At 36.1% G+C, this 16,718-nt stretch overlaps 1 non-coding gene across 1 annotated transcript; it reads left to right on the top strand.

Annotated features, from left to right (window-relative positions):
• Nucleotides 1–4,013: 4,013 nt before the first annotated feature.
• On the top strand, nt 4,014–4,120 carry LOC119055423 (U6 spliceosomal RNA). Its single transcript, XR_005083697.2, has one exon. It is a non-coding gene; the product is annotated as a U6 spliceosomal RNA (small nuclear RNA).
• Nucleotides 4,121–16,718: the final 12,598 nt, after the last annotated feature.

The raw sequence follows: 16,718 nt of genomic DNA, 5'->3' as shown, positions 1-16,718 counted from the left end.
CTACATCCCCCCCTTTCTCCTCCTGACTTTATTCATTATTTGTTTTGTATTGTCAACGTTTCTTCTATTTTATAACAACAAACTGCAAATTATTCAGTGTTAATTCTATATTTAAGATGGTTTCATGCACAGCCCTCTAAATCATATCTGTCTTCTCCAATTCAATTAATTTGACAATTTGTTTAATTTTTGTCATCATCTGGGTTTTCTCTCTTTAAATTTGCAATAAGTATGTGAAGAATAGTTTCTGTAGTTATAATCTTGATTCTCTTTAATATTTTTGAATATCTGTTGCCTTTAGATAGGCTTTTCGTTCTACCTCATTGTGGAACTTTATTTACTTTGTCACAATTGTCTTCCCTCAGAACTTCCTTGATGAATATTGTCACCTGCCATTGAATATGACAGAGGAGGAGACACTCTGTTCTTCTTTTTTGGAGGCTACTCACTTCTTCCCATTAGAATTTGTGAATAATAATTTTTTTCTTGAAGTCTAAGACACCAAGATATGTTTTGATTGGTAGAGTGCCCCATTAATTTCCAAATTTAGTGGGGATTTTTAGTTCAAAGAAAAATTTTTCTTAATACCTTTGAATGCCCTTTCTTTTCAATTTGCTAAGTTTTAAAATTTATAGGTGTCCAATGTTTGTGTATACAGGAGCATTCTTAGCTATTTTCTATGTCTATCAGCTTTTCTCTGTTGTTTTAATCTTTATTTTTGTAAGCATTAACTTTATTTAGTTCAAACCTCTCTTTTGAATTATCAATTCTGGTTTTTTTTTGTTTCTTGCTTTTTTCAATTTATTTGTTAGTTCTCTAACAATGAAATTTTCATTCTTAATTTTTCTTCAGATTTGTAATTTCTTTTCCTTTTCACTCTTAACATATTACATTTGTGTTCTCAGGAAGCTTTTTTTACAGCACAAAATATATGGAATTATATAATGTGAATAAATCCTCTGAGGTAATTTACAGTCTGTTTTAGAATAACTGGTCTCTGACATTTATGAGGTTCCATTAAATGTCTAATGCCAGGGTTTCCCCCACCTAATTGGAAGATGTTCCCCATTTCTGTGGAGGTCTACGTATCTCTTGGACTGATAGAAGGCCCTGGAGCCTTGATATCCTTCTGGAAATGCCTGTTTCATTTATTTCTTTCCAGCAGGTGTTGCCACCACTCCCCAGGAGGAGGAAGGAAATAATAGATAAGGGTATTCTCAGAACAGATCTCTCTGACTTGTAGGAGTTGGTGAGAATGCTGAGGTTTGGGCTCACCCATCAGTGAAGAGTTCGTGGATAAGAATAGTGATTATGGGAGCCAAATTCCTTTGTATTGTGCTTCTCTGAAAAGTTTCTTAATTTTTTTCCCTTGGTTTTCACTCTTTGACCTTTGTGAGATTATTCATACTTTCATAACAGGTCGATGTAAGGGGCTCCTGGAACTTTCAGGGCAGGGTCCTACTCTCCAGTCTGCGGATACCCCAACTCTTTGAAACAAAGACAAAATACAAGTTGTACAGTTATTTCAGCTGCAAACCTTACTCCAGTTAGAAAGTATCTTTCTTTCAACAAGTCTTTGAACTCAACATTGGAAATTCCCCTAAGAAATCTATTCATTCACTCTAGCCCATAGAGTGTTTGTGCGGCAGGGATGTGGGATAATCTTTTGATATGTAGAATGGCACTCTGAGTAATACATTTCATTGTGCCGGTCCTTTCAATTGTTTAGGAATAATGTGCCCATCATGAGTAGCTCTTCACTTCAGGAAGCTGTCCTTACCTCACGTCCCGTTCACTACTACATCAGCTCGTTAGCCAGTGTTTACGCAGATGCATTCTACATTTTTGTTTGATGTGACCACTGACAAAATTCTGTCAGCTTCTAGTAAGCGGTCAAACCTAATATAGACAAACCCTTTCTTGCAGCTGTATTTTTCCATTACTGTGAGACAATATATTTGAGAAGGCCACATAAGGAGTTTTGTCACTAACCTAGAGGTCACTGGTCAATCTGTGATAAGATCTGTAGGAGGTGATGTGCCGTAAAGACTGACCTTGTAGAAAATTTGAGAGCCCAGAACATTACATTGGGATCTCCTGATCCAATATTGCACAGGGTAGGTATTCAGCCTATACTTCATAGTTTATTGATTTTCCTTCTGGAAACTTATAAAGGCTTATAACAAAAACACACACACACACAAATAACAGTCATTTCCCTCAACCTAGCCTTGCTATTTTTTTTATTAGGTTTGGAGAAATGAGAACAAACCAACTTATTGTTCTTAGAATAAAAAATTCACATTTTAGGTTGATTTTGAAACCTGAAAGGAATTTATAGAGAGATTTCCCCTACCATCACTCTCAACCCCACTGCCCCAAATAGACGATTATAAAAAAAAATTTAATAATTGGTTAAGGTTTCTAGGTTTTAAAGATGGAAGCAGAGTTTCTTATCTCTTAGAAAATATTCTTAAAATTTGATCTAATTTTGTGTAACTTTCTTCTTAGGTAATGGGTTTCCAGAGCTGTGGGAAGGATGGCTTTGCACATGGTAAGCAGCAGGCTGGGGAAATGCTAGTGTTAGTGAAGGGGGCTTGCAGCAACACTCTTGCCTGTCTTTCAGCCTTCTGGCCCCTTCATAACCATCTGACACTCTTCTGCTGGGATTAACATTGGTTGCTGTGGTAAGCAAGAGAAGAGAATTTGATACTTTTGGTCACCTCTATACTGTTAACCAAGTTGAAGAGTGATGAAAATGATGAAGAGATAAAAGAGTTGCTTTTTTCAAGGTCATGTTATTCAGGCCTTTATCTAATTTATGTTTTATTTTTAATTTTTATTGTTGTTCAGTTACTGTTGCCCCTATTTTTACCCATTGCTCTCCCTTGCCCTGCCCACCTGCCTCTCCCACATTTAATTCTCCCTCCATTGTCCTTGACCATGAGTCCTTTATATGTGTTTCTTGATTAAGTCTTATCTATCTGCTTCCTTGCTGTACCCATCTGTTCCTAATCTCTTTGTATTTATCTTAGGTCTGCAAACTTTAAGGGGATAAAGATGCAGCTTCCAATCAGAAAAGATTTTAAAGAAAGACTCTTCTTTCCAGACAGGAAAGGTCCTTGTAAGCCCGATCTTGTCCTAGTCTGTGCTATAGTCACAGGTACTATGAAACATTAGCAGCATCCTAGTTGAGGTAACACAGCAGCAGGGTTATGGACTGGGCCTGCATATAGACCTTGTTGAGGGGTAGCAGGATGAGCTGTTATTGTTATTTTAAAAAAGTGCTTTCCCATTAACTTCAAAATCATAGGAAAAAAATACATACTTCACAAAGACAACAGGTTGAATACAAAAACTGCAACTACCTTCTATTTATTCATACTCTGTTTGGTAAAAGAAAAATGATATGCTGTTGGGCTTGGTACCCTCTAAAACTGAGGTGTCCAATTCCTGGCCTATGGGGCAAAATGCAGCCCAGGATGGCAATGAATGTGGCCCAACACAAAATCATGAATTTACTTAAAACATTATGAGATATTTTTGTGATTATGTGTTGCAATGTCACACAAAAATAAACATACATACAATGGCATGTTATTACTTAGATATGTACATTTTCTATATTAATAATCACAAACATGGGGCCTACTCAATGATTTTAAAAGATAATTGAAGGGGCTGCTGCGTAATTAGAATTATTATGTAAGGACATTTTTGCTTATCTGTGGCGGCAGATATAATGAAAATGATGCATTGACCTTTTTTTGCTCATAAGTTTTAATTAGTTTTTGTGAATTTAAAGTGTGGCCCAAGATAACTCTTCTTACAGTATGACCCAGGGACATCAAAAGGTTGGACACCCCTGCTTTAAAACATTGAAAAAATCAATCAATCAATCAATCAATCAATCAAACAAATTAGGTACTTTGGAATTTTATTGCTGATTCCAAGGATGTGCTATAGGGATTGTTTAAGAATTCAGAATGATTTTTCTATATATATTGCATTAAGTGCTCGCTTCAGCACCACATATGATAAAACTGGAATGATACAGAGATAATTAGCATGGCCCCTGCTCAAGGATGACAAGCAAATTCATGAAATGTTCCATATCTTTGATCCATGTATATGCTGTATATAAGAGATCCACTCAGAGCAAAGGATCCACACAGACTGAAAGTGAAGAGATGGAAAAAATTCCAAGCAAATGAACATTGAAAAAAAAGCTGGAGTAGCAATTATTATAGCAGACAAAATAAACTTCAAAACAGGATCCATAAAAAGAGACAAAGAAGGACACTGCATAATACTTAAGGGAGTAGTTCACCAAATAGATATAACCCTCATATATATATGCACCTAACATAAAAGCACCTAAATATATAAGAAAAATCTTGGAGGACTTTAAGAAAGTTATCAATAACAACACACTCATCATAGAAATTGTAACACCCCATTGTCAACAATGGACAGAGCTTCCAAACAAAGAATCAACAGGATATTATGGCATTGAACAACACTCTAGATCAAATTGACTTAGCTGATGTACACAGAGCCTTCCATTCCAAAGAAGCAAAATATACATTCTTTTCAAATGCATGTGGAAAATTTTCAAATATAGACCACATGGCAAGACACAAAGCAAGCTTCAACAAATTCAAGAAAATTAAAATCATATCAAGCATTTTCTTGGATCATATTGGCTTGAAAAGAAAAACCACCCTTAGAGAAAAAAAAACCTCAAAAACATTGAAGTTCATGGAGACTCAGTAACATGTTATTAAATAATGAATGGATTAGCAATGAGATTAAGGAAAAAATCAAAAAGTATCTGGAAACAAATGAAAATGAATGTGTAACAGCCCAAAACTTATGCAACACAAAGAAAGCAGTCCTGAAAGGGAAGTTCATAGCCATACAGTTTTACCTAAAGAAGATAGAAAAATCTCAAACAACCTAAACCTACTTCTATAGGAACTAGAGGAACAATAATGAACAAAGCCTAGAGTGAGCAGAAGGACAGAAATAATCAAGATCAGAGCAGAATTAAATGACATAGAGACTAAAAAAAATTCAAAGGATCAATAAATCCAGGAGCTGGTTCTTTAAAAAGATAAATAAAATTGACAAGGCTTTAACCAGACTTATCAATAAAAATAGGTATAACCAAAAACATTGAACTTAAGAACAAACTGACAATAACCAGAGGAGATGAGGAATGGGTTAATGGGGGGAAAAGAAGGAAGAGTTGCCAGTAACATGCATAAAAGACACATGGACAAAGCAAAAGTGGGGTAGAAGAGGGTGGGAGGTGGGGATGGCTGGGGTCAGGGGGAGTGATGGAGGGAATATGGAGACAATTGTACTTGAACAATAACAGCAACAACAAAAAGAAAAATAGATAGGGCCCTGGCTGAGCAGTTCAGTTGATTAAAACATTGTCCCGTTATGTCAAGGTTGAGAGTTCAGTCTCCAGTTAGGGTAAATACAAGAAGCAAACAGTGAATACATAAATATGTGGACCAACGAATTGATATTCTCTCTCTGTCTCTCAACAGGAAGCAGAGAGAGAGAGAGAAAAAAGAGCAGGAACTCCTAGGTGAATATCATGGCAGGATGCTGACTCCAATAAGATGAAGACAACAGAAAAATGTTCTAGAGTCTAGAATGTGGAATTGGCAAAGGATTATAAAGGACAAATAGCTGTCCTGATTGTTCTACAATGTAGTAGCGTTATGTAGCCCTGAACCTTCAGCAATATCTGCTGAACACTTATCTTTAAGTCAGTGGTACTCTGGGAGTCAACTTAAGCTATCATGAATTTTCCAGTGATAAGATAGAATGTTGCAAGGAAGAATATATTTAAGAAGGCAAGACTGAAGAGTGAGAACAGAGCAGAATAAAAACCAGGTAATTAGGAGAACTGCTGTACTCCAAAGAATCCTTAGCACCAGTGGCTGAGATGTTGGGTTTTCCATTCTACGTGGGATAGGGGTTTAAGCCAATTAGTTACATTTAAAAATATTTAAAAGCTTGTAAAGGATCAAAAATGTGTGTGTTACTTTAAGATATCTCAAGATCCTTACTAAAATTCTGTTCAGAGGAAATAGAAAAATGTATCAATGCAGAAAAAAATATTATTGTAACTAAAGTAAAACCTCGGTGTCCTGATCATCCTAATCTCTAAATATAAGGCAAGGTAGGTCAGAAAGCACTGAATCCAGGAATTATGAAAAAGAAGGCTGAAGCTGAAATAAAAGGGATGAGTTATTGGTGAGGTTTCTGGGACCAACTTGTTCCTGTAAATGTTATTATGTGTTCATTTTAACTGGAAGATGTGGGAGAATTCAACCTTCCCACTTTTATACTTCTGCCAAAGCTTAAAGCACTAGTAACTTGGGTGTGTGAATAGCTGTTTTCTGATTAAATTATATTTATATTGGCAAACTGCAATGAATTGACTTTTGTGAGGTCAGCTCACCTGGAGCTATTAGCTGGGTGATAGAGGACAAGTTACTAACTCCTCTGAGTCTTAATTTCTTCATAGGCCAAATAGCATACAAGCAACCCAAAGGACTATTGATTGGATTAAATGTGAGAAGTACCTAATTTTGACCCTGATTGACCAGTGGTACATTTTAATTCCCTTTCTCTTTTCTTGAGGAGTCCTCACCAAAAGTTCCCAAGGAGGAGGAGAAGTTTAGAATCCATAGGCCAGACAGGAAATGGTTGACTGCACCATTTACCATAATTCACAGGGTATAACCACTATAACTGGGATAAAGATGTGAGGACCGGCAGAGATATGGTAGATATGAAAAGAGTAACAGAGAGTAATCAACCTGTCCTAGAATATGGCTTGACATAAGGGTTCACAGTCAAGAAAGATCCTAGAGACTTTCTGGCCAAAAAATCATAGTCTATGGATCTGATGACCAGAAATCTGAGCAAGGTGGGGTCTGTGCAAGAAGAGGGGGGAATTTATTTAGGATACAGAAATTCTTACCAAAGAAAAATTAATACTTCATGCCTTGGCAGATCTGAAAAGCCTAATGCATTAGAGCTGCTTCTCTACAAAGCAGGTCTCAACTGCTTGATCGATGGAGGAAATGCACACGAACATTTTCTGGGTCATTATCAGGACCAAATTTTATTACTTTTCATGAACACCTTAGGTAACCATTAGTCTCCCAATGGGTTTCATTAAATCTTCAGAATCACTTTCCAAAATCAATAGCATCTATTCCCTCAGATTTGCCTCTTGCGATAAATAGCTTATACTGAAAGTGGGATACTACATCTCCACATAAAGAGCATTATAACAAGAGCAAGGCACCTCTGATCTTCTGTTCCAAACTTTCCAATCTTCTCCCTGCCTTGTTCTGCAGGCTTGGGTTTGATTATTGAGACCTGGATGCCTTTGACAAGCCTCAGTGTTTTGGCCAACACTATATGATTTCTAGAATACCAGATGGCAATAATATGCTGGCAAGCACCTTGTAAAGTAAAAGTGTCATGCAAATAGAAGCCACTTGATATGGAATAGGTTTGAAGGCAAGTGGTAGATAAGTGTTCTCCCCACTGGCAAAAGAAAGGCTTGTGTTTCTTATTCAGTCAGCATCGTCCTCCTTCTTTAGTTTCCGATTCTCCTGTCTGCTCTTGTCTCTACACGTAAATTTGTCCACAATTAGCCTCAGATTTGTCCAGAAGTCCCTGCTAGGAATGCTCATTGATTAACTCCTCACTTCATTATGTCAGTAGGAAGGAATGGCAACATACTGAAAGTATTACTTTTTTCTGTAATGACCAGCACACTGCAGTTGGGCACCATCTTTCTTTTGATGCTCTTCGTAAGCAAGAGGTGACTAGAAAGCGTGACACATAAGACTGGATTACAAACAATTTCAAATCTGGAAGTATAAAAGAATTTGACCACTTTAGAAGAAAGACTTTGGAAGCCAACACCAAGTCTTCAAAAATTTACTATCAGAACATCAACTAGGTAGTGTCCTGGGTTCATCAGACCACCAAGATGCTGAATCAACGTTGTTCTCCAAGAGCATAGTAGAACGTTATGATGTGCTCATAAAAATAAATGTATTAAGTTAAATTTATAAGCAATTCCTAAAATAACCAATTTTGTTATCTATCCGTTTGGGAAAAGTCTACCATGACTCCTTTAAAAATTCATAGGACCCATATAGGCACCAATGTCTGATATATAATAGGTTCTCAATAATTTTTGATAAATTAGTAAGTAAAAAATAAAAATATTTATGTAACTTGGGTCAGTGGTTTCTCATTTCCAAGATTTAATTTAAAATGATATTATGCTTGTTGTGGTGTGATTTCAATTTCTTTATCTTTAAATTAAAAGACTGGGCTAGAACACTATCTTATTCTGCCTTACATATTATCTTATGCAAATACCAGGGGACACTAAAAAAACACCCAGAATTATGTACTGGAAGGTAGGACTCTTGTAGTGCAGGCTTCCTCCACTAGGTGAGTGTTCTAGGAACCCATCTGTCTCAGTGTTCCAGCTGGTGTTATTGTGAAAGGCTATGTTTGGCTTTAGTGAATTTTCTTTGAAGACTCTATCAATGCATTTGCCCATTTCGTGATGGGTGATTTATGAGCGCCTCTGCCCACCCCATGCTGAATGTTCAGCAGTTATGATGTGTATTGATGTATTAAATGTAATGTACTAATGTAATAAAATAAATGTATTAAGCTTTTTGACCCAAAACAGCATGACCTCCATGCCCTACCCTCCCATTCACCCAATCTTGCCCCAAGAGACATTTTTTGGTGTATCCTCAGATGAAAACAGTCATCAAAGAAAAATGTTCTGTCAATGTGGAAGTGGTGAAACAAAAAACAGCAGGAATGCTAAAAGGCATCAAAATTGACAAATCCAAAAACTGTATAAGTGTACTACCTTAAATGGAGAGTATTTTGAAAGTGACTGAAGTTTAAACATGTAAGAATAAATACACAGGTTTTTATAAGTAATTCTGTTTGGGGGGGGGTCCCCCTTGTACATACAAACAAATCCTAGCTAAAAATTAAGGAAATACTTTGGAGTCTGCTGGTGGTCAGGACAGGAGTGGATGCCAGGGTAAAATGTGTGATTCAACTTCATGACAGTCTCTTTAAAGCAGACATATCTTGGAGCTACTTCTACATAAAGTGTAATGAAGCTCTCTTGTTTAAATTTGGGTAGTGGCATTGTATTCAACCTTCAAACATCCTCAGTCAATTTTCTATGTTCCATTACTGGGAACTTGAGGAAAACCTAATACTTCCCACTGCTCTTAGATTTCCTAAATTACAGAGAAGTGGGGTGTGGTTTGTAGAGATAAGGAAAAAAAAGGAGAACTGAAATTCTGCAGAGAGAAGCAATGGCTGCTGTGGTGAAGATTATCTGGTTAAGGAAAAAGAAATCAAAGAAGAGATGTCGCCACTGCTGGATGCCTAATTACAGGATTAGAGAGGGCTGAAATCCATGGCTCAAACTCTTTAAGAAATCCTGTAACCCTTTCTCATCTCCTCCTCTCTTCCCAACCTGATACAGTCCCCATGGATTTGGAAAGATCTTATTTGGCAAACTGGTTTGAGATCTTTGTTATACCGTGGGCAGAATGTAAACTTCATGCCTTATACTTTTGTTTCTTGAAAATGTCTTTCTTTCTTTGGGTAGAATTCTTACTGATAACTTATTCTTCTTAAGTTTTTACATCAAGGGATTGTGGATGATAAATTCTCCCAAAAATGTTTTTTTCCTAAAATTATTATCTAACTTTTACATTTTAAAAGCATTTGGCTGGTGTTGAAATTTCAAGTTCACAGTTATTTCCCCTTAGACCTTTGAAAAAAACTCCTTTCTTTCTTCTTCTTTTTTTTTTTTTGTTGCTAATTTTGTGTAGTGTAAATAATCTGCCTCATCTCTACAATTTGAAATCAGTGTGTTGGTAGCAGTGGCGGTGTGGGATGGAGTGTGAATAAGATGTCAGGAAAATGTGCTAAATCCCTGTGTCATATCCTGTGTGAGAGGCTCTTATATACCTTGTCACTTTCCTCAAAAATTGTTTTCTTAAGTACTCAATGTTTTTAAACATAAAGAAAATAGTGTGATTTCCCTGTATCCATTATCCAAATTCAATACATTAATATTAATGCTAATATTTCATGACATTGATAAAGATCTTTTTTGTAACATATAGAAGTAAAATCTTACAGACTCAATTAAGTCAATCCTTCTTCACTCATTTGATTACATTTTCTCTCTCCCTTCTCACTATTTTCCAGAGAACAGAGGAGCTGTCCACCTGTCAACAACTCAGGGTCTGAGGCGAAGTCAAAAGTGACCAAATGGCGGCCAGCAGGAAAGACACCATGACCATGCCAAGGCAAGCAGAACTGAGAGGGGGAAGTTTCTGAAGAATCCATTAGCATGCCCTGGGAGAGAGAGGGCAGCAACTGTGCATTTCCCAGATCCTGGTGGCGGCACCAATGCGCATGATGGCCACACCAGAAAAGCACACCATTTTTGACATTACTCTCTCCTCCTTTCTCCAAGAGTGCACAGGTCTTTTAAATTAAATCTATGTCACTGATTCAGTCATGCTCCCAACAGGAAACAGATGGCACTCTCAAAACAGTATAATTTGAGCAGGGTTTATTTACAACAGGACTGTTTACAAAGATGTGGGTATACAAAAACCTCAAGTTACAGAAAAGGCAGCCTGGGGCTAAGAGCATCTGGGTAGTTAACCTCCAAATCCAAAGCAATGGTGGAGGGAAAGCTTACTGCAACCCAGAGGAGAGAGAGTTAGGCAGCATCGCTCCTTTGAGACCAGCAGTAAACCATTATGGGACAGAGCCAGCTTACCTCTTAGGCTCAATGCCAAGAGAATAAATCCCCTAGTATCAATTTCCTAACTCAGTCTGATCCCTGCTGTGGTTCTATCATGAAGCCAGAGGGCAATGGAAACCATCTACAGAAATCAATATAGGTCAGTCATGAATTTACATGCCAATAATGTTTTAGTAGCATTACAAAGTTTACTGTGATATTTCATTGTTTAGTTCTAAATACTTTGCAAGTTCTATTACCATTTCTTTGACCCAATGACTGTGTACAGATGAATTTCTAAATTTTCAAATTCGTAACTTTATGGCTATTTCATTATCGAATCCAAATTTTCTTGCTTCAAATCAGAAAGCATAGTTTCTATTATACAACTTTGTTTTTTTTCTTGGGTCTTTTGTGATTTAGTAGCTGGTCAGTTTTAAAATGTTCAGTATGGGCCTGGCCAGGGTGGCTCAAAGTCTGCTGGAGCTTTGTCTCATAAACCCAAAGGTTGTAGGTCAGGGCTTGTGTGGCAGGCAGCTGATCAATGTTTCTCTTTCACATCAATGCTGCTCTCTTTCTCTCTTCCTTCCTTCCTCTCTCTCTAAAAAATCAATAAGCACGTCCTCGGATGAAAACAAAAATAAAAAATTTAATATGTGTTTGGCAAGTCTGTACAGTCACTAATTGTTGATTACAGAATTCAATATGCATCCATTTAATTGAGCTTATTAATTCTTGTATATTTTGACTTTTTCTTTTCTTAAGAATTTTAGAGTTTTATTTGCTTGAAATTTGGTTTTTGTGAGTTTCATCAACATTTATAACTTCGCATTCTTTAGTTTCTTATTGAAATTCTGTCAATCTATATTTTTAATAAAATATATTTATGTAATTAAAACTACACTATATGTCAAAAGCACTTTGCATTACTATGTTAATCTTGCAAACATTTTCTTTCATCATTATAATAATTCCCTTTGTACTTAACAACTTTTTTCTGGGAGTGTATTTTATCTGCTATTAACATGGCTAAACAAGCTTCATTTATTACTATTTTTTCTCATATATAATTTTCTTCCTTTAACTTTCAAAGCACATGTATACATTTGCTTTAGGTATCTCATAAAAAACATATAGCTGGATTTTATTCTATATTTTGGTTACTGACAAAAAATAACAAGTGATTTATATCTATTTACCTTTAAGACCTTACTAATATTTTTGGAATCTTTTTATTCTTCAGCTATGCTTTTTTTGCTTTACTCTTCTCTTTTCCTGCCTTTCATTAAATTGACAAGACTTACTTCTTTCCTACCTCCTTTCCTCCCTCCCTTCCTCCCTTCCTTCCTTCCTTCCTTCCTTCCTGCCTGCCTGCCTGCCTGCCTGCCTGCCTTCTTTTTTCTCTTTATATACTAGGTTGCAGTTTATATATTTATTGATGTTACTTCTATTTTCTTATGACATTTTAAATTCAACCATGACTAAATTTAAGTTATTTACTCCTACCAAAAAGGACATCAATATGCTTCAAACTTTACATTTTCCACTTCGTTATTACTATTTTGTGTTTTATTTCCACCTTGTTTACGAACCCCACCAAAATTATTTATTTGAGTTGTTATGGCTCTTTAGAAACTGATGCTTCTTTAGTTTTACCCATGTTTCTTTGCTAATTTTTGCTTTGTGAGTACTTTTTTTCTTAAACTCTTGCTTCTTTCTTTGGGCTGAATTTCCCTCCTACTGATATTCATTTTTTTTTTGTAGTCTTGCAGGGCTTGTGGATGGTAAATTCTTGCAATATTTTTTTCTAAAATTATTATCTCACTTTTACTTTTTGAAAACTTTGGCCAGTGTTGAAATTCTAAATTCTAAGTTATTTTTCATCAATCCTTTGAAAAAATCTCATCTAATTGTCTTTTGGCCTCTTTGTTGCTAAATTTTGTTTATTGTAAGTAATCTAATTGACTTCATTTCTCTATTTGCTTTTATGAGTTTAGAAGTATGGTTTCTTCAATTTCTTCACATATGTTTAGATGCAGGGTCATTTTAAAACATTTCTTGTTATATTTTTTCCATCTGGGAATTCATGATTTTTCTCTGTGCCAGAAAAACCCTCATCCATTATTGTTTCAAATAATGTTCTTGTCCCATTCTTTCCTACTTCTTTTCCTGGAAAACCTATCGCCTGTACTTAGGTCATTCTCCTTCCATCATCTATATATTTTTACCTTTTTTTGCTGCTTATTATTACTCATTATTATTTTCCTCATCTCTGTCATCCAATTTATTAATTTTCTCTGCAATTGTGTTTTTCTGCTGTTTAACTTGACCATTGAGTTTTATTTCAGTGACTATTATCTATGCTGGGGTATTTTACAAATATGTTTCCCTCTCTCACATAAAATCATATTTTTTAACTTTGGATTTTATATTCTTTTTTGTCTCTTTAACATTATGCTCATTGTACTTGTATTATTTTTTTTAGGTACTCTTCTATGGAAAGTTCTGACTCTTCCTCATGGCTGACCATTTTGTTGGGTGAGTGGTAATTTTTGAAAAATTTTGACCTCATCTTCCATGGAGCTATTTTATCTATTAAAGGCTTAACTCACATTGGATTTTGTTTTCATAAAACAGCGTTATTTTAATCTATTTTTTAGTTTATTTATTTATTTGTGGATATTATTTTATTTATTTTAAGGTATATTATATTGATTATGCAATTACCATTGTACCATTTTTCCTCCCCTCTATCCTCCTCTGCTCTGTACCTCCCCCACTCTCCAGCACTCCCCTGCTCCAGAGTTCATATTCATGGGTCATACATATAAGTTTTTGGCTTTCTCCATTTCCTATACTATTTTTAACTTCCCCTTGTCTATTTTGTGCCTACTAATAATGCTTCTTATTCCCTGTACTTTTTTCCTCCATTCTCCTCCCTGTCTCCATTGATAACCTTCCACGTGATCTTTGTTTCTGTGATTCTCTTCCTGTTCTAATTGTTTGCATAGTTTTTCTTCAGCTGTTAATAGTTGTGAGTTTGTTGTCATTTTACTGTTAATTGTTCTGATCTTCCTCTATTTCTTTGATAAGTCTATTTACTTAAGGAGACTTATATAATATAATATAATGTAATATTTCATATAATAAGGGCTTGGTGATGATGAACTCCTCAAACTGGACCTTATCTGGAAAGCATTTTATCTGCCCTCCCATTCTAAATGAAAGCTTTGCTGGATAAAGTAATCTTGGATATAGGTCCTTGTCTTTCAAGACTTCGAATACTTTTTTCTAGCCCCTTACCTACAAGGTTTCTTTTGAGAAATCAGCTGATAGTCTTATGGGAACGCTTTTGTAGGTAACTATCTCCTTTTCTCTTGCTGCTTTTACTTTTCTCTCCTCATCTTTAATCTTGGGTAATTTTATTATGATGTATCTTGGTGTGTTTCTTCTTGGATCCAATTTCTTTGGGACTCTGAGCTTCCTGGAATTCCTGAAGGTCTATTTCCCTCACCAGATTGTGGAAGTCCTTCATTATTTGTTCAAATAAGTTTTAAATTCCTTGCTCTACCTCTTCTTCTGGCATCCCTATGATTCAGATGTTAGAGTGGTTAAAGCTGTCCCAAAGGTTTCTCAGTCTCTCTTAATTTTTCTGAATTCTCGTTCCACCATTCTGTTTTAGTTGGGTGTTTATTTCTTCCTTTTGTTCCAAATCATTAATTTGAGTCCTAATTTCCTTTCCTTCACTCTTGGTTCCCTGCATATTTTCCTTTATGTCACATTGTATAACCTTTATTTCTTCCTTCATTTTGCAACTGAACTCAATAATTTCTGTCAGCATCCTGATTACCAGTGTTTTGAACTCTGCATCTGATAGGTTGTCTGTTTCCTCATCTCTTAGTTCTTTTTCTGGAATTTTGATCTGTTCTCTCATTTGAGCCACATTTCTTTGTCTTGGTGCAACTGTTACATTGGAAGGGGCCCAGCCTTAGGTATTCACCAGGGCGGGATAACCCTTTTCTCTGCATTATGGCACTTTATGTGGGGGAGGGGTCAGAGAGGGAACAATGCCACTTGTTCAGCTCTTGTCCTACTTTCCATCACTCGTCATGCTTTCCACAAATGAATTGTGCCCTTTCAGGAGCTGATCCCAGGTGAGTAAATTTATGTACATTCTAGGATCCTGTAGGCCTCTCCGGTGGACTCTCCTGTAAGACTGGGAGTTTCTCCTGCCACCTCAACCTCCACAGGTTCTTACAGCCAGAGGTTATGAGTCTTTAGTTTCCCATGCTAAAATCCTGGGTTTCATGGTCTGTCTCGCTCTTCAGTTGTTCCTCTGGGCAAATGTGGGACTTTCTGGTCAGCTAACCCCCCCCACGTTCCACAGCCTTGCCTCATCCCCTCTGTCCGGGCTGTCCATCTCCTTCCCTCCTACTAGTCTGGACCAATGTTTCTTTAACTCTTTGGTTGTCAGACTTCCACACAGTTTGATTTTCTGGCAGTTCTGGTTGTTGTTATTTTTTTAAATTGGCTGTTATCCTTCTTTTAGCTGTGTGAAGAAGCAAAACATTTCTACCTATGCCTCCATCTTGGCCAGAAACTACTTTATTAATAATCAGCTACATTTTATTCTCTTACAGGTGTGAAATAAATTCAAGATAAGTTTTTATGCATTAATTTATTATTTGTGATTCTTGAATTTGTTGGTAGCAGGAATTTAGATACTTTTTACTTTTTTCCCCACAAGAGTTTCAGGTTGAACTTGTTCTTGTCTAGTTTCCATATAGAGAGCAACTCTTATGAGAACATGTCTTTGCACAGAGGTTTAAGTTATAGGCCTACACCTTTTGTGAGCTCAAGGCCACATCTCCTTACTTCATTCTCAGCTAGCTCTGTTGTGTATATGCTTATCTAATTCCCTCAGACCTCCATAGCATTATCTGAGTTTGAAACTTTGGTTTTGCCTTTCTTGTTTAACAACATGAGCATTTTCCTCCTTTTTTATTTTGAGCTTTGTTAAACTAAAAGTATCATTTTGTTATGTTATATCCTGTATTTCTCTGTGTTTGCAGGAGAAGTCAGGTACACATTCCAGCTCAGGCAACTTTAATGTTTACTGTTAATATATTTGACAACTTTGTGAGGCAGTGATATTTTTAATGTCATAAAATGTCACAAAACATATACAGTATACAATGTTCTAATCTGAAAATATAAAAGTATACAGATGTAACTAAAATGCAGTTCATAATCTCAGTGAGATGTATGATCATTATAATTGAAGGTGAGAATTTTTGAAATAGAGGCATAAATAAAGCAATAAAACAATACTAAAGCACAGAAAGAAAATTTTGCTCTCCATTTATTTTAGACAGGGTGTGGAAATGAATTTTGAAGTACTGATAATAATTTGCCCAAATTCAAAAAACTATGAAAGGTAGAACCAGAATACATGTTCCACTTTTCTAATACATCTACTGCTGTTAAGGTGTCAATAACAGCTACAGCTTCAATGAAAGAATTAAATAGTGAGCAGTGGATAGTTGAATTAGTGTGCTGATTGCATGTCAGGCTTATAAATAAACTTAAAAAAAATTCTTTACAGAGCCTTGCACACCTCACTCCCAACTACATTTGAGAAGACTATTCTTTGCTCTAAGCCTGAGCTTTCTTCTGCCACTACTTACCCAGCACTGAGGACAGAGAAATCAGGGGCTAAATAAAGGTGGGTTGTGAACTAGAAATTGGGGTTTTGCGAAGTCTGAGGTCATAGACAATAGCAGAAAGAAGGCCTAGTAGGAAGAGAATTTAATTCCAAAGTAGAAACTTGGTAGAGTTTTATACTCAGTGGGAGGAA

This window comes from Artibeus jamaicensis, unplaced genomic scaffold (assembly GCF_021234435.1).
Source record: "Artibeus jamaicensis isolate MK-2021 breed Jamaican fruit bat unplaced genomic scaffold, CSHL_Jam_final contig_482, whole genome shotgun sequence".
Taxonomy (NCBI): domain Eukaryota; kingdom Metazoa; phylum Chordata; class Mammalia; order Chiroptera; family Phyllostomidae; genus Artibeus; species Artibeus jamaicensis.
Note: the sequence above shows the minus strand (reverse complement) of the source record. Positions and strands in the feature narration are given on the sequence as shown.